The sequence below is a fragment of the Pyrgilauda ruficollis genome, unplaced genomic scaffold, assembly GCF_017590135.1.
Source record: "Pyrgilauda ruficollis isolate IOZ18807 unplaced genomic scaffold, ASM1759013v1 scaffold87, whole genome shotgun sequence".
Classification (NCBI taxonomy): Eukaryota; Metazoa; Chordata; class Aves; order Passeriformes; family Passeridae; genus Pyrgilauda; species Pyrgilauda ruficollis.
The window spans coordinates 481,468-494,467 of NW_024530710.1; the positions used below are offsets into that span (position 1 = coordinate 481,468).

General features: G+C 47.0%; 1 long non-coding RNA gene across 1 annotated transcript in view; it reads left to right on the forward strand.

Annotated features, from left to right (window-relative positions):
- Nucleotides 1–13,000, forward strand: part of LOC121364669 — an 86,296-nt gene that overhangs the window by 52,386 nt on the left and 20,910 nt on the right. Inside the window, exon 3 of the long non-coding RNA XR_005956891.1 lies at nt 2,126–2,499. This is a non-coding gene — a long non-coding RNA (uncharacterized LOC121364669). The remainder of the gene's footprint in view (nt 1–2,125; nt 2,500–13,000) is intronic.

Here is a 13,000-nt window from a genome sequence, read left to right on the forward strand (position 1 = left end):
CGGGGTAACATTGGAGGTTATGCAGGTTAAAATGGGGGAAGAAGGTTGAAACGTGTGGTTGGGGTGTGGCAAAGCCCTTTTGTGAGGAGGAGATGTTGGTGTGGTAGGTGCCTGTGAGATGAATGGCCCAAAGGCAGGAGATCTCATCCTATTTCTGCCTCTTTCTCTCTAATGGGTGACACAGCACCGTGAGCTGGCCAAGGATGGGCCATCAAGTGCTCTTGGTTACGTGTCAGAGAGCGGCCCAGCTGGTGATTCACAGGATGGAGGTGGACATTGCACAGCCCCAGAGGAGCCTGCAGCACCTTGGTTTGTGTGTGTGGTCCTTCAGAGAGTAAAGATGCTGAAACAGCGCTGCAGGTTTTGAAGCAGGAACGACAGCATGGCTTGTTAATGTTTGTCATGTGAACACAGAAAGCAGCAAGAGATGGTCAGAGAGACATGTTTCTGGAGCTGTGGGTGGCATTACCACCCTCATGGCTTGGGGCCCATCTTGTTTCCAGTTGCCATCTTGTTAGCTGTACCCTCTGTGCTCCCAGGCAGTGCCAGAGCCATTTGCTTCCACCACAGCAGCTATGAACCACACTGCTTGACTTCCCTAGCAAAGGTGTGTTTGAGGCTCAGTGGCTTTGTACCTCCTGCGCCACATCCTGTGCACCCAAGGAAGAGGTTTCTTCTGCAGCATTGACCAGATTTCCTGCTTCTCATACAATGATATCATAGAAAGCCCTATGAAGAAGAGACTGTAGAGATCATCTATTCCAGCCCCTCTGCCATGGGCAGGGCCCTCACTTCACCATTGGTCTGTGTAACTAGGAACATTAAATCTGGGTAGGACCAAGCTTCCATTGATATAAGAGAGCTCTTATTTTATGAGGTTAAATTACAAGTTATTCCCAGCCGCCTCCTACGCCTGAGTTTCTGTGTCACTGGCCCACCCTGGTAATCCTTCTCTCCTTGCTGGGCTGGAGTTAATTTGCAGGGATAGGGCTGCTGGCCTCTTCTTCTGCAGCTCTTCCCACCCAAAGAAACCTTGTAGACATCTTCATTGTGTTTATTTTCCATCTCTTTTAAATGTCCCCTGAACAAAGATGAAGGCTGCTTCTTTCTCTCTCAGGTCCATTATGTTGGGTTGCTTGTGTCTAGCCAGTGTCCTGTGGAAGAGCTCCTGGACATCATGAAAGTCTTTAGATAAAGTACCTAAATGCTGCACACAAAGAAATGGCTATTTTTGATAAAACTTAGAATTTAATCTAGATTTGATTTCTGGAGTTGTTCCTGCCTCCTCAGTGGAGCAGTGTGTTATACCCAGCAGAGCAATGTCTGCGTTAGTATTAATCAACACACAGTGTAGTCATTTTGCTAGTTTGTGACAGTCTGCAGTTGAACACTTACATTGTCTTAGGGTAAAATTTACATGTAAAGCTAACTGTGTGCTGCATTGTGTATTGAAATCCACTTAATTTGATTAAAGTAGCTCAGTGTTTCCTTTGTTGGCATTTGAGAGCTGACTCTTACTTTGTCACTAATCCGGTGCCGTGTTGCAGTTGAACGCACCCTCAGGAGACAGTCAGCTTCTGTAAATCCTTCTTTTTGGGAAAAGTGTAGTAAAAATTTGGAGAGGGTTGGCTGCTGACAGTACAGCTAAACTTTCTGACTCCATCTGCATTTTGGTTTGTATTTGAAAGGAGTCTTTGTTTCTAATGGAAGTTATAATACAAAACGTAAAAGTTTGTGACTCCAAAGGGAAATTTTCCAACTGTCGAAACAAAGTGCATCAAGTCAAAATGAGTTTCAATTCAGCAACTCTCAAAATTTCAAGTTGTGTATATTTCCTTCCTCTTATTCAGAATGGTAGGAAAAAATATGAAGATCTTTAAATCCCACAAGGATGATAGAACTGGATTTTTCTTTGATATCTCTTATTCATCTCTGTTAGAGTAGCACCTTCCATTGGCTGAATCTTGAGGCAGCAAGATGTTCTTTTGTCAGTACTGCAAGGTCAGGGTGTCCTTTGATGGGTGAACCAGACATCACGCTCTTGATACTAATAGAAATCATGTATAAAGGCTGACGGTTTTCAATCTGTCCTGATCCAGATATTAAAACTGTGTTTTCTTTATAGGTGTATCCACTGTTTGGATGATGAAACTTGATGAGCTGCAATTGGGCTTGGATTATAGTACTTCAGAAGACTTTCTGAACTTGCCAGGCAACCCTCCCTCTAGACTTTGGGGACAGAGGAGCTTAAATTTATATTTCCAGTGTCACACAAGGAGATAGAATGGAGTTGGCTGCTTTGCACAAGTAATGAAAATCAATGCTGTGTTGCTGTTGGAAGGAGTGCTCAAAAGGACAAAAGCCTGGCATATACATCTTGGTTTAGAGACAGATTTTACCTGGGAAGAGTGTGCCCAGGGGAAGATACAAGAAGGCGAAGAGGTGATGCTACAAGCCAGCTTCCTGACCTCCAGAGTGGGACTGAAGCTTTGTAACAAGGTAAGAAAAAAATGAGTGCAAAATATTTTCTTTCCTTCATACCTCACTGAAATATCCATCAGACAAGAAGTGAGATGAGTAATAAGTCCATGCATTGAGTAGTTTCTCTTACTGCCCCCAGTCTCTGTCCTGTTACCTGGCCTCTTCCTGTGTCCTGCATCACCCATGCCTTGGGCAGGCTTCATGTAAAAATCATCAGTAAATTTTGACTGCCTTAGTTGTCCACATATCTAAGACTTAATTTTTCAATTTTTCAAGCATCTCTGCTCTCACACACACACACGTACACACACACACACACACACATTAAATGTGTTGTTTCTGGACTTGTGCCTTTACTTTATGCCTGAGGATCTTGCTGCTCTGTTGTTGGCAGTGAGGATGACAAGTCACTCACACTGTTTGCACTGCACTCTGTGTAGCTCCAGAGCAGGACAGTGATGTGTTTTCCAAACAGATGAGAAACAGAGAGAGCTGAAATGTATGGGCTTTCACATTGCTTTGTCCAAAGCCACAAGAAGAGAAAGGCAGAAAATAGAGCAAAATTAGCTGTTTCCAGTTTACTACCTTTGGAGAACTGATAAACATTGGTTGTGAAAAAGAAAGTTGAAGCTTGATTTAATTTTTAGCTTCTTTCCTGCTGCAAATGTTTTTCCTCATAAACATGCACAGCTCCTCCCATGCTGGACCCTGGGCTCTTGAGTGCTGGAAGCATTCCTTGGAGGAGAAGGCTGGCCAGGATGACAGAGGGGTGTCAGGCTTGGTCTGTTCTAGTGACACAACTCCATGAGCACGGGGAACATTCGGCTTTCCTCTGCTGCACTTTGTGCACTCCGTGCACTCTGAAGGCTGGATGGTGGTGAGGGTGGAAAGGGTTCATCAGACTCTCTCTCTGAGTATGTGTGGTGTGTGTGTTGTTGCCATGAAGGCCATGCCAGCGTGTGCATGGGGACCTATACTGTCATGGCAATATGCCCTAATAAATTTGGCAGTGATGAAAATTGCTGAACTGGACTCCACCGAGGTGAAAATTCCCCCCCTTTTCTTCCGATCAGAGATTTGCTGGCTGTCCCTCACCCTCATGTCTCAGCACTGAGCTGGAAGGACCATCACTTTGTATTAGAAGTTTTTGACCTCTGTGACTCATTCAGCTGTTAGTTTAACTGCTGATTTTTCTAGTGAGAATGCTAGTGACATGGGTAGATATGGTGGTGGGAAGGTACCACTGGCTGGGAAGTAGCACTGGTTTCACATCTATGAAGAGACTATCTATGACTAAATGTGTAGCTGCAACATTTCTAAAGCAGATTTGAATCAGAGAGATGAAGAATTCTTTCAAAGTCTGGGTCTGGCCCAGTTCCTTGGAAGAACCAAATTTAAGTATTTGTTCGTTAAGCCAAAGTTTCTGTTTCAGAGTGGATGTTTAGATGTTAATCTTGTGTTGAAATTCCCCCATTTAAAGGTGAGGTGACAAAATGTGTGATACACATTGAAGAGCAGCCACATTGTTAAAGATGAAAGAGAGTAAAGTGGCTGTGCAGAGCAAGACCATCTACTTTGGTATCTCCCTTGGTGATAGCTAAGAGAGGAAAGAGTATAAGAAAGAGTGCTTTAGGAATGAGCTTTTCTCAGCAGATCCCTGCAGAATCCAGTGCTTAAAGTGCTAGGTGTTTCTTGGGAGTGTCCTTTATGTCCATTTGTCCCCATGGATCAGATGCTCCTGTTGTGCTCAGGGTACAGAGCTCATTACTCTGAGCAACCCAAGCCATGCAGTCTCTGGCCCAGTATTGTGTTTATATGGGTTAGCCAAGGTCACCTAAATCAGAGGTGCTAAGTTGGATTCAGCCAGGGGACATCACAGCACCTGGTGGGCTGATGGTCCTGCTCCAATGACCAGGAGATTGGAATTCACCCTCAGTCCTGTGTAATTCTGTCATTTAACCCCTCCACTTCTTCCCCTGGGAAGCATCTACTGGCACTTCATAGAGAGCACCAGTCGTATCTGTGGGTGTGAATTCCTCTGTAACAAGTAGGATTTAATGAGAAGAACAGTCCTTAGAAAATCCCGTGCAGCTCAGTCTTATTAGTCATGTAGGACTATTGTCTTCTTGGTGCCTTGATGCATAAAGGAGAGAGATACAACCCCTTGTATCTCACAGGAGCCTCTTCCAGGTCTCCAAAGAAGGATAGAGTGTAATTTGGCGCTTGTTATTTCATTGCATCAGCTTTTCTGGGTCTGGGAGTGCTCTTAGCACAAGCACATAAATTACCTGTCTCATTTTGCTGCATGCACTGCAGCCAGCCATATGTTTGAGGCTGATAGAGATTCTTATCTCATGGGCTAAAATTACTGAATGGAGGATGACATTTCTTATCAAGGGCTTTGCTGAATCAGAGAATGGCCCTGGCACCCAGCTCTGAGACACCACTCCTCTTTGTCCAGCCTCCCAGCCCAGCAATAAATGGATTTGTGTCTGTAGGTCAGAGGTGCTTGTGTCAAGGTTTTGTTGCAGATCGAAGCTCTGAGGATTTTCCGTGTGCTTGGGAGGATGTGGGATTGAGGAGGGGAAGGGAGATTGTTCATGTGACTAAAACAGGGTATCTTAGAGCTGTGCAAATGCATCTTCACTTAGAAGTCCTTGTATGCACAGCTGATAACTTCAGGCTTCACGTCCAGGGACTCTTTTCTCTCACTGGACAAAGGCTTTGCTTCCAGTTCTGTGGTGTGAAAAGCCATCCCCTCCTACTGACAGCAAGAGCTTTTCTCCAGACTTCAAGCTTGCATCTCTCCATCCTCCCACCTCTTTAAGGACAGGTTATTTTTCTTCCTCTCTTTCCATTTCTGTCTTTGAAGGTTAACCTGGTAGCTGCTGATGAGTCAAGGAATTGTCTGGGTGTTTATCAAGTAAGAGAGAGACAGAAATTTCTCCCACCAAGCCTAGGCATCTTCTTTTTGCCTTGTCTTTGCCTCTTAGAGCAGAACTAACAGCATGGGATGTTCAGCTTCTGCAGTGCATCTGGGCAAAGCTCTTGATGGAGAGTGACCTTGGTGGACTCCCCTAACTGAGCACTGTCCACAAAGGCAAGTTTGCTCCTAGGAGTCCTCCTGGGCAGGAAGCAAGACTAGCTACCCACCCAGCCACCCAAGCATAGTCTAACTTCCTGTAAGAGGTTCCTAGGAAAGGCATCTCTGAATTAGCATGTGGTTTTCCTTCCACACAACAATACTCTTGTAGTGTTGTACTAAGGGCAGGGTCATCTTCTCAGATCAGAATAAATCTGGTAAAACGCCGTCTTTGACAGAGAGAGACTTAATGTCAACATGAATTTCTTCTGCCAGGTGGTCCCAAAGGAGTTTTTCAGTTTATCTGTGACTGTGGCAAGGTACTTTACTTCCCCTTTAATTACAAGTATCTTCAAGTTGGCCTGTGGCAGCCATGTAATGCCCAGCAGGAGGTGCCTCAGGTGTCCAGCAGAAGCCATTCTTTAGGTCAGTAGAAGAGTGGTAGCCAGTATGGTGAGGACATTGTGGCTGAAGGTCCCACTATTTGCACCCTTCCTGGCTCAATCCTGGCATGCTCTTGGAAGCGTGGGACTCATCTTTGAGTGATGCTGCCCAGGGAAGACCACTTTATTTCAGAGCCAAACCACCAGCACTGCTTTCTGCAGTGCCCCATGAGATGCCCAGAGATAACAGCCCTTTGTGGTGTGGCAGTGGGCCAAGGCTGTGCTCTGAGTGACTCCTTGGGGAGGCTCCTCTGCCATCTGCAGCAGCTGTCAAGAAATGCTGGGGCTGACGGGTGCAGCATCCCCAGGGTGCCCCATCTCCAAGGTAGGGTGGCAGAGGTCAGAGAGCAGGATGGTGACACCCTTCTCATGGATGGCACCTCTAGGCATGTGCAGCCATCTTCCTCCTCTTGAAACAGCATCCACAACCTGATTTTCAGGTTTTTCTATGTCCTCCCTCCTGCATTCTGATTGTGCAGCTCAGCATCCATCACAGCTTGCAGCATGGGGGTCCCAGGCAGTTGCAGATGTTACATGTGGGCTGAGTCTTGCTTCCCTCAGACCTTTTCTCTTCACCATTTTCCCCCTGAATCATGCTGAGTCACCCTGACCTCAGTGGAGCAACCTCAGGCCTGCCCATCAGCCTCTGGCCCTGCACCAGCAGTTGAGCAACCACTGTCCTGAGGTCATGCTGGATTGGAGGTCTCCAGGGCAGCAGATGACCAGCTGGCCCTTGGGCTTTGCTCCCCAGCAGTGTCTGCATGCCATTGCACCACAGTCATGCTTTTCCCCTTTACCTGGCTCCTGCTGAGGTGGCTGTTTATTGCCTGTTTGCCCTGGATGCAGTGCTCTGCTGTCTGTGGGAATAGGTGATTGCCTGGGTGGGGGATTGGGGAGGTTACGGGGAAGTGCTGTGATTAGGGCTGGTGACCAGCTGGTAACCCCCAGCTGTCAGCCTGGCCTGTCCAGCTGGGCCCCTGCCTTTAATACAATTGCAGGATCATGTTTGATTTGTTAAAAGAAAGAGCAGAGGGGGTTTCCTCCAACTGCCAAGTGCATGCACTGTCTGACCATTGTCTCAGGCATTGTGTCTGCCTGTGGCTTCTGAATTGTTGCAGATAACCTCGGTGAGTTGGGCTCTGGCAGCATACCCACCACAGAGTTCACCCCAGATGCCCGTGGGGTGCACCCTGCATGTGCACAGTGTGCACCCTACACACTCACACTAAGCATGCTGCTCACCCATGACATGCACCCCCATGCACTCATGCATCAGGGCGTGTACCCCACGCTCCCAGTACTGCACTCCCCGTGTGCAGTTCCGTGCACTCTGCAAGCTTGTCGGGATGACGTGCTGGGTGGCAGTGCTTGAGGTGATCAGAACTCATATCTTTGCTTTCAGTTCCCAGACCGAGTTTGCAGTTGGAAAAAAAAAAGCAAAGTCTGTCATTTTATTTGTCAGCTGAGGTAATTTTTTTTCTAGAAGCTGCTAAGGCACAGTCAACCCGGAACCCGCAGCGCTCTTACTAGAAACCATTATCTGGGTTAGACTGACACACATAATGGGAAGGTTGAATTGGCCCTAACACATGGCTGGAACATTGTTAGTGCCAGTGTTGGTCTGCTCTGGTGTAGCCATGGGTGATGTAGTGGCCTGTGGAGCCCTCTTGCAGTTGGTGGAGACTGTCAGATGTCCCACATGTAGCTCTGGGAGTATGGGAATGGGGACTGAACAGGCTGAATTTCCAAATATTCCCAAATACTCATAAATCTGTTCATCATAGATGCTGCCAGCCAGGTATGAGTTGTGGAGTATAGGAGAGCCTCCAAAACTTCTGCTCCATGCTCAGGGCTTCCCAGTTCCAGCACGGGCTTGTGCAAGCAGAGCAGGACAAGCCAGCAGAAATGCATTATACATGGGGAATAAGCAGACTGGCTTGGTCCCTACCATTTTGAGCAAGCCAGAATACATCTTTTAGAAGGGGAGTCTTCAGTGGAAGTACCTGGGAACCTCTCCTGACTCTGGTGGCTTGAAAACAGCCCGTTTTCTGAGGTGCTGTGGGCAAGCCCTGTGTCCTGCACCTTGTGCTTGCTCAAGCAAACCCTCAGTGCCAGCTTTTCCCCATCCAGTTTCTGTCCTCATGTCTTGTATGTGATTATCTTCCCATCTGATTTGTTACAGTAGCAAGCAGCTCGTTTAGGTAATTTCCATCTAGCTCTAATTAAGATTCTACATGCCTTTTTATTCCAGTGAAAAAAAGGGGTTCCTCTTGATTGCTTTTGAGTAGGGGAGCGTGCAGCCGGGTGCCCTTGACTTCGGCAGTATTTAGGAGCACGTGTAAGTGCTTTCCTGGTCTGAACCAAAACTGCAGTAAATCTTGACGGCTCTCAGCAGGAGTCTTTCATCTGCATGAAGCTCTGTAAGTGAAGGAAGTGTTGGCAATTCTTGGAGCCAACAGAAAGAATGTGTAAATCCTGGCAAGGAGGTGAATTACCGTGGAGTTCAAAGCATGACATGCTCCTTTGTGTACTCTATCTCAGTTGTCAGGAGGGAGTTAGCTCTTAAAATGTGGTGCTAGGGATGAGGACTGAGTTATTTTGTGCTTGCTTTTGTGTTTTGGACTTTGCCAAGCATTCAGGTGGATGGATGCTGCCCCATCCCACAAACTCCAACTGGCTGAGCATTGTGAGAGGAAGGATGAAGCTGCTCTGGAGTCCTTTATTTATTTTGGTGCTGCAGGAGTAACTTTACAAAGCAGTCAGTCCATAGCTCAGGAAATATTTTCCTGCTGGCCACATCCCTAGCTAGCAACTGCTCTCCCACTCTGGTAGTGAAGGCAGGAAGAGCAAAGTTCTAGCTGAAAGTCCTCCTTTTTCAAAATTAGTCTGATTTTTATTTTTTAAATACTCGATTGCTGGGTTATTCTTGGAGGTATCTTTAACTGGGCCTTGCAGGATATTTCATGTCTTTGGCAAACTTTCGAGAAGGAGGTGTCTTAGTGATTCCGTACAACTCCAGAGGGCTGCAGAGGATGCAGGCAGGTGGTAAAGCCAGAAGGAAGCAATTAGAGGTCAAAATAAATGCAATTTATGCAAAGTCTTCATGAAGAAATTCAGCCTGATGAGGGCATGGAGTAGCAAAACACCTTCCTAAGGAGAGACAGAGCATCACTGCTTTGCTCGTGTGACACGGGGAAGGATCCAGCTCTCTTTCCCAGGGGATGGGCTGGTGCATCTTTTCCATCTCTAATGTCTCTGCTTCCTCATATCTGATGTAAATAATTTATAAGGCTCGAAACGTGATCATGGGGCCGTCTGTGCAGGAGGAAGATTAAAGCCTGGGGCCAGCAGTGTGCAGGAGACCTGCTACCTAATGCAGTGCCTGTTCTCCATGGGCAGTATGCCAGGTGAACAAGTGCTGGATTAGTGCCTGAACCCTACTAGAGTCATCCCACCCAGTCCTTTTGTTCTTTCCACCTCTTTTTCCATGTCTGCTTCCCCCCCCCCCTGCCATTATTTTCCTTTTTCTTGTCTTTTTTTTCCTTCTTGTCTTTTCCTCCTTCCTTTTTTTCTCTTCTGTTTTTCCCATCTTCTCTGCTGTTTTCCACTGTTCTATATATGAAAAGTCAGCATTTCTTTTTTCCAGGTAGTAGTTTTTGGCTGTAATTGAGCTGTGTATATTCTGACCACATAAGAACGAAACAAAGGGGTTATCACTTCTTTACTAGTCTGGCTTCAGCCTGGGGATGAAAAATCACCTGTGGACAGAGAGTGGAAATCTGTGAAAAGCTGTGCTGGTGGTCTGAGAGAGGACTCGAAGTGCCCAAGTTCAAGACCCTTGAATTCAGCCTAAGTAGCCAGTGGGTGTCAATCAAACCCATGAGGCAGGGTCTGGTGTGAATAGCTGCAGAGCAACTGCAGCACAGTTTCACTGGCAGGTCCCAGGACAGTTGCACAGGTGTTTCAAACTTTCTGGAAGCAGCACCATGTAGAGACAAATCTTGCTGGTTGTGTTGCTCCCTCACTTGGCAGACTTGCTCCTCACCTAGAGCTCCAGAGACTGAAGACAAATCAGAGTCCATTAGCCATTCTGAAGCAGCATCCAGTGGTGTTGATCAAATATATAAATAAATAGAGCACAAACTCCAGAGGTGGGCTCACTTCCAGGAGAGCTGCTTCTATCTGCTCTGGTGTTCCAATGGAGCACCTCTCCTGTGAGGTGAAACAGAGACAGTTTGGGATGTTCAGCATGGAGAAGAGAAGGTTCTAGGAAAATCTTAGAGCACCTTCCAGTACCTAAAGGAGGCTACAAGAAAGGTGGAAAGGGACTTTTTACAAGGGCGTGGAGTGATAGGACAGAGGGTAATGGCTTCAGACTGAAAGATGGCAAGTTTAGGTTGGACATAAGGAAGCAACTTTTTACTGTGAGGTGGTGGGGCACTGGCAACAGGTTGCCCAGAGAAGTTATTGATGCCTCATGGCTGGAAGTGCTCATGGCCAGGCTGGATGGGGCTTTGAGCAACCTGGTCTAGTGGAAGGTGTCCCTGCCCATGGCAGGGGGGATTGGGTGATCTTTGAAGCTCCCTTCCCACCCAAACCACTTTGTGATTCTTGAAATCCTGCAAGTTATGATCTCCTATTTCAGTTGATGCGTTTGCATTAACTGAGAGGGAAGAAACATGACATTTTCAGTCCATTCAGCAGCAGAGACATGCTTGTGCCAAGACACCACTGGCGACTGCTGAGGTGGCAGTTTCAGTAGAAAGGTGGAGGAATGGCTCAGCCCAGAGCCTGACTGTAGCATCCCTTCACCTACACAGGTAAGCTGGATCAAAGCACCATAAAATACCCTGGACAAATGTTAGTGAACCTACAAAAATATTCTCTCAGAATATCACTCCTGTCTGATTCTCCAGGGAAACAGGTCAGCCAAATGCAACAGGAGTCAACAATAATTACAATTATAAGGGGCATTTGCTGACTTGATCTCTCTATGGCTTTGTCTTGGTATCTCTTGCTCTGTTTGTGGCAAGCTCATTTAAATGGGTAGTTGCTTGTCCCTGTGCCTGGGTGGCTGGTCTTGTCAGTCCTCCTCATGTCACTCATGGAAGTAAATTGTAAATATATATATTTTTAAACTTAGGGCTTTCGTTACATCATATTCATCGGCACGGTCTCCTTTTTGTACCATCTCAAATTTATCCTTCAAATAACACACGTAATTTTTTAACTTAATTTCAAAATGCTGCAATAATGTTATTGTAGACGCAACTATTGTAGCTATTTATAAGAACAGGATGCTCTCAGTTTCCTGGGACTGTACAGTATTTTCATTTTTTGGCTTCTCTTTGAGAATTCTGTAAACCACTCTTTATTTTCAGCAAATCATCTGTTTTAGCTTCGCGATTACTTTGTCCTTTAGACTGAAAGGGGCCTCAGAGCGTTTTAACCTCCTGCTTCCCCTGCCTTGTAATCCCCCCTGGGTTTGCCAGGCTCCTTCCCAACATGAATGGGGGGCCGGAGGGGGAGCAGGGAAAGGGGGATTCACTTCCGATGAAGTCAGCCAGGCTCGGTGCTGCGGCAGGAGCTGGGCAGGACCCCCCATCCTGGCTGTCCTGGCTCAGAACTGGGCAGGACCCCCCCCATCCTGGCTGTCCTGGCTCAGAGCTGGGCAGGACGCCCCATCCTGGCTGTCCTGGCTCAGAGCTGGGCAGGACCCCCCCATCCTGGCTGTCCTGGCTCAGAGCGCTGCCAGCGCCGGATTAGGCAGCAGCCCTGAGCTCGGAAGCCGGTGGTGACTTCACTCCCCTGTTGCTGACCTCCTCATGGGAAACTTTTCCCAACAGGAAGATGCATGAGGTTGTTAAATACTTCCTAATGTCTGGCTGAAGTTTCCCCTTTCCTAATTTAATTTCACTTTGCTTATGATTTAGGTGATGATTTAAGAAAAAAACCCAATTTTTTGGACAGTTTATGTATTTTTTTTCAGTTTGAAACATCTTACTCTACTTTTAAGTAGACAAAAATCCTTTGGTCTGTCACAGATGCAGTGGATATTAGCTTTATAGAGCATCTCCATTTTCACAAATTGCTTTACCCCAATGTAAAGGGATATTTTAGAAAAAATTAAGTCATAGGTTAGAAGAAAAAGGAAGAATGCTTCAAAAAGAAGGATGCACAAAAGAAGGATGCATCAGGCGTATCTGTTCTTTTTTCCCACAGTCATAACTTGGTGCTGCTTTCTTTTCATGTTTCCAAGGGTGGTTTGTGGAGTTCCACCCCTGAGCACCCATCAGCAGCAGAGACCCTCAGTGCTGGGCAGTTCTCGCGTGTCTGCCCAGGTCCTGGGCTGCAGCAGGCCTGCAAATGAGTTCCTGTGAGGAGCAAAATGCAGAAGAGTGGGTCATCCCTCCTTCTTCTGTGAAGTTCTGTGGAAGATAAAACACCTCACCCAAACCCAAGGAGGGTTACGGCATGGTAAAGCTGGAGCTTGAAGCCCTGGTGAAGTTCTGGCACCTCAGCCTTGGGCTAGATCTTCTCCCTGGGCTGCTCAGTGGGGAACTCCGGCTGCGCTGGGCCATGCTTGGCTCTTAAAGCATCCTTGAGTTCCACTGAGCTTCTGCTCTCAAGGGTGGTAGAGGAATTTATGTGCACTAGAAAGCACAACGGGTGACAGAAGCCTTGAGAGATTTGGTATCATGAGAGCAAGGAGGAAGGAGACTGCTCCTCCTTCCTGTGTCTCTTCCTTCCCCTCTCCATCCTTCCTCTTCCTGCTGGGCACTCTGCCTCTGGGGCTCAGCCTCCACTCAGGGGGTGCCACCACCCCTCCTGGTCAGGAGCCAGTTGTGCAGCTGAGAGATGCTGATTTTTGGGAGCACTGTTAGATGTTTTTGTCTGCTCATCTTGGAGGTTAAGTGTGGGAACAGTTGCAGCCTGAGATGCCAGTAGCTGACAGTTGCATCTGACATATATTTCAATTTTTGTTATCTTCCTG